We start from the raw sequence: 5,349 nt of genomic DNA, 5'->3' as shown, positions 1-5,349 counted from the left end.
CCTCCCCAATGACGTCACCGCATCAACGTAAGCGATGACGTCACCACGCCGAAGGGCCCTGCAATGACGTCGTCGTGCACTCGAGTTAAGAGATGACGTCACCACCTGAGTGATGCCGCCGCAGTGACGTCACCGATAGTCAAGGGGGTCGTGACGTCACCGGTGTTTACCTGAGCGATGACGTCACCACAGGTTTGCCCCTTCTTCGAACAATGACGTCGGCAGTAATCAAGACAGAGCGACGTCATCAGTGTTCAGAGGGGGGGAGGTGGTGACGTCATCGCGGGCCTGCGTCACTGTACGTGGACGTGACGTCAATGGGAAGGGCGGGAACCAGGCATTGTGACGTCACGATGTGCCACGTGGCCACGTGATGATGGTGGTGGTGGTGGTGATGGTGGTGGTGTTGATGATGGTGGTGATGATGGTGGTGGTGATGGTGGTGATGATGGTGGTGGTGATGGTGATGGTGGTGATGGTGGTGGTGATGGTGGTGGTGATGATGGTGGTGGTGATGGTGGTGATGATGGTGGCGATGGTGGTGATGGTGGTGGTGATGGTGGTGGTGATGGTGGTGGTGGTGATGGTGGTGGTGATGGTGGTGGTGATGGTGGTGGTGGTGATGGTGGTGGTGATGGTGGTGATGATGGTGGTGGTGATGGTGGTGGTGATGGTGGTGGTGGTGATGGTGGTGATGGTGGTGATGGTGGTGGTGATGGTGGTGGTGGTGGTGGTGATGGTGGTGGTGGTGATGGTGGTGATGGTGGTGGCGATGGTGGTGGTGATGGTGGTGGTGGTGATGATGGTGGTGGTGATGGTGGTGGTGATGGTGGTGGTGGTGATGGTGGTGGCGATGGTGGTGGTGATGATGATGGTGATGGTGGTGATGGTGGTGATGGTGGTGATGGCCAGGCTGAGCTGGATGGGTCACCTCCTCCTGGTGCACCTAGCCTGGCACAGCAGTACAACCCATGGCACCTGCAGGGTCTGTCCCGTGACCTCCTCCTCATGCACCTAGCCTGGCAAAGCAGTACAACCCATGGCACCTGCAGGGTCTGTCACGTGACCTCCTCATGCACCTAGCCTGGCACAGCAGTACACCCCATGGCACCTGCAGGGTCTGTCACGTGACCTCCTCCTCATGCACCTAGCCTGGCACAGCATTACAACCCATGGCACCTGCTGTGTCTGTCCCGTGACCTCCTCCTCATGCACCTAGCCTGGCACAGCAGTACAACCCATGGCACCTGCAGGGTCTGTCCCGTGACCTCCTCATCATGCACCTAGCCTGGCACCTGCAGGATCGGACTACGTACGGTGGGAAAGAAGTTCAACACACACACACGCTGCCTTATATAATGTACTTAGACTTTCAATGTTAAAGGTTGCCCATAGACTTCAATGTTAAAGGCTCCCATAGACTTCAATGTTAAAGTCTCCCATAGACTTCAATGTTAAAGGCTCCCCATAGACTTCAATGTTAAAGGCTCCCATAGACTTCAATGTTAAAGTCTCTATCCATAGACTTCAATGTTAAAGTCTCCCATAGACTTCAATGTTAAAGGCTCCCCATAGACTTCAATGTTAAAGGCTCCCCATAGACTTAAATGTTAAAGTCTCTATCCATAGACTTCAATGTTAAAGGCCCCCATAGTCTCCAATGTTAAGGGCTCCCATAGACTTCAATGTTAAAGTCTCCCATAGACTTTAATGTTAAAGTCTCCCATAGACATCAATGTTAAAGGCCCCCATAGACTTCAATGTTAAAGGCCCCCATAGACTTCAATGTTAAAGGCTCCCATAGACTTCAATGTTAAAGGCTCCCATAGACTCCAATGTTAAAGTCTCCCATAGACTTCAATGTTAAAGTCTCCCATAGACTTCAATGTTAAAGTCTCCCATAGACTTCAATGTTAAAGGCTCCCATAGACTTCAATGTTAAAGGCTCCCATAGACTTCAATGTTAAAGGCCCCCATAGACTTCAATGTTAAAGGCCCCCATAGACTCCAATGTTAAAGGCCCCCATAGACTTCAATGTTAAAGTCTCTATCCATAGACTTCAATGTTAAAGGCCCCCATAGTCTCCAATGTTAAAGGCTCCCATAGACTTCAATGTTAAAGGCCCCCATAGACTTCAATGTTAAAGGCCCCCATAGACTTCAATGTTAAAGGCTCCCATAGACTTCAATGTTAAAGGCTCCCATAGACTCCAATGTTAAAGGCTCCCATAGACTTCAATGTTAAAGGCTCCCATAGACTTCAATGTTAAAGTCTCCCATAGACTTCAATGTTAAAGGCTCCCATAGACTTCAATGTTAAAGGCTCCCATAGACTTCAATGTTAAAGGCCCCCATAGACTTCAATGTTAAAGGCTCCCATAGACTTCAATGTTAAAGGCTCCCATAGATTTCAATGTTAAAGTCTCTATCCATAGACTTCAATGTTAAAGGCCCCCATAGTCTCCAATGTTAAAGGCTCCCATAGACTTCAATGTTAAAGGCCCCCATAGACTTCAATGTTAAAGGACCCCATAGACTTCAATGTTAAAGGCCCCCATAGACTTCAATGTTAAAGGCTCCCATATACTTCAATGTTAAAGGCTCCCATAGACTTCAATGTTAAAGGCTCCCATAGACTTCAATGTTAAAGGCTCCCATAGACTTCAATGTTAAAGTCTCCCCTAGACTGCAATGTTAAAGTCTCCCATAGACTTCAATGTTAAAGGCTCCCATAGACTTCAATGTTAAAGGCTCCCATAGACTTCAATGTTAAAGGCTCCCATAGACTTCAATGTTAAAGGCTCCCATATACTTCAATGTTAAAGTCTCCCATAGACTTCAATGTTAAAGGCTCCCATAGACTTCAATGTTAAAGTCTCCCATAGACTTCAATGTTAAAGTCTCCCATAGACTTCAATGTTAAAGTCTCCCATAGACTTCAATGTTAAAGGCTCCCATAGACTTCAATGTTAAAGTCTCCCATAGACTTCAATGTTAAAGTCTCCCATAGACTTCAATGTTAAAGGCTCCCATAGACTTCAATGTTAAAGGCTCCCATAGACTTCAATGTTAAAGGCCCCCATAGACTTCAATGTTAAAGGCTCCCATAGATTTCAATGTTAAAGTCTCTATCCATAGACTTCAATGTTAAAGGCCCCCATAGTCTCCAATGTTAAAGGCTCCCATAGACTTCAATGTTAAAGGCCCCCATAGACTTCAATGTTAACGTCTCCCATAGACTCCAATGTTAAAGGCTCCCATAGACTTCAATGTTAAAGGCCCCCATAGACTTCAATGTTAAAGTCTCTATCCATAGACTTCAATGTTAAAGGCCCCCATAGTCTCCAATGTTAAAGGCTCCCATAGACTTCAATGTTAAAGGCCCCCATAGACTTCAATGTTAAAGGCCCCCATAGACTTCAATGTTAAAGGCTCCCATAGACTTCAATGTTAAAGGCTCCCATAGACTCCAATGTTAAAGTCTCCCATAGACTTCAATGTTAAAGTCTCCCATAGACTTCAATGTTAAAGTCTCCCATAGACTTCAATGTTAAAGGCTCCCATAGACTTCAATGTTAAAGGCTCCCATAGACTTCAATGTTAAAGGCCCCCATAGACTTCAATGTTAAAGGCTCCCATAGATTTCAATGTTAAAGTCTCTATCCATAGACTTCAATGTTAAAGGCCCCCATAGTCTCCAATGTTAAAGGCTCCCATAGACTTCAATGTTAAAGGCTCCCATAGACTTCAATGTTAAAGGCCCCCATAGACTCCAATGTTAAAGTCTCCCATAGACTTCAATGTTAAAGTCTCCCATAGACTTCAATGTTAAAGGCTCCCATAGACTTCAATGTTAAAGGCCCCCATAGACTCCAATGTTAAAGTCTCCCATAGACTTCAATATTAAAGGCCCCCATATACTTCAATGTTAAAGTCTCCCATAGACTTCAATGTTAAAGTCTCCCATAGACTTCAATGTTAAAGTCTCCCATAGACTTCAATGTTAAAGTCTCCCCATCGACTCCAATGTTAAAGGCTCCCATAGACTTCAATGTTAAAGGCTCCCATAGACTTCAATGTTAAAGGTTCCCATAGACTTCAATGTTAAAGGCTCCCATAGACTTCAATGTTAAAGGATCCCATAGACTTCAATGTTAAAGTCTCCCATAGACTTCAATGTTAAAGGTTCCCATAGACTTCAATGTTAAAGGCTCCCATAGACTTCAATGTTAAAGGCCCCCATAGACTTCAATCTTAAAGGATCCCATAGACTTCAATGTTAAAGTCTCCCATAGACTTCAATGTTAAAGGCTCCCATAGACTTCAATGTTAAAGGCCCCCATAGACTCCAATGTTAAAGTCTCCCATAGACTTCAATATTAAAGGCCCCCATATACTTCAATGTTAAAGTCTCCCATAGACTTCAATGTTAAAGTCTCCCATAGACTTCAATGTTAAAGGCTCCCATAGACTTCAATGTTAAATCCTCCCATAGACTTCAATGTTAAAGGCTCCCATAGACTTCAATGTTAAAGGCTCCCATAGACTTCAATGTTAAAGTCTCCCATAGACTTCAATGTTAAAGGCTCCCATCGACTTCAATGTTAAAGTCTCCCCATAGACTTCAATGTTAAAGTCTCCCATAGACTTCAATGTTAAAGGCCCCCATAGACTTCAATGTTAAAGGCTCCCATAGACTTCAATGTTAAAGTCTCCCATAGACTTCAATGTTAAAGTCTCCCATAGACTTCAATGTTAAAGTCTCCCCATAGACTTCAATGTTAAAGTCTCCCCATAGACTTCAATGTTAAAGGCCCCCATAGACTTCAATGTTAAAGGCTCCCATAGACTTCAATGTTAAAGTCTCCCATAGACTTCAATGTTAAAGTCTCCCCATAGACTTCAATGTTAAAGTCTCCCCATAGACTTCAATGTTATGGGAGTGGAGGGAAATGGGGACCCCACATAATACAGTACAACATTATATATTCAATATATCTCATCATGTATACCGTGTTCCGCATATGCCCTAAATAAACGACTAATAAACGATTTAAATCACGATGATCGTGACGTCATCATAATCGTCATCACAATCTGAGTGCTGTTACACAGGCAAAGGTCCCCCAGGTAGCCTCCAGCAGGGCTGTAGGGGCAAGTGCTGCGACATACAGACACAGACAAAGATCCCCCAGGTAGCCTCTAGCAGGGCTGTAGGGGCAAGTGCTGTTACACACACACAGACAAAGATACCCCAGGTAGCCTCTAGCAGGGTTGTAGGGGCAAGTGCTGTTACACACACACAGACAAAGATCCCCCAGGTAACCTCTAGCAGGGCTGTAGGGGCAA

The 5,349-nt window shown here is 44.9% G+C and overlaps 1 long non-coding RNA gene across 1 annotated transcript; it reads left to right on the top strand.

Moving 5' to 3' along the window:
- Positions 1–677: 677 nt before the first annotated feature.
- Positions 678–5,079, top strand: LOC144732375 (uncharacterized). Its single transcript, XR_013588194.1, has 2 exons — positions 678–1,590; positions 2,045–5,079. It is a non-coding gene; the product is annotated as an uncharacterized LOC144732375 (long non-coding RNA).
- Positions 5,080–5,349: the final 270 nt, after the last annotated feature.

Source organism: Lampetra planeri, chromosome 42 (genome assembly GCF_965212315.1).
Source record: "Lampetra planeri chromosome 42, kcLamPlan1.2.h2, whole genome shotgun sequence".
Taxonomy (NCBI): domain Eukaryota; kingdom Metazoa; phylum Chordata; class Hyperoartia; order Petromyzontiformes; family Petromyzontidae; genus Lampetra; species Lampetra planeri.
Note: the sequence above shows the minus strand (reverse complement) of the source record. Positions and strands in the feature narration are given on the sequence as shown.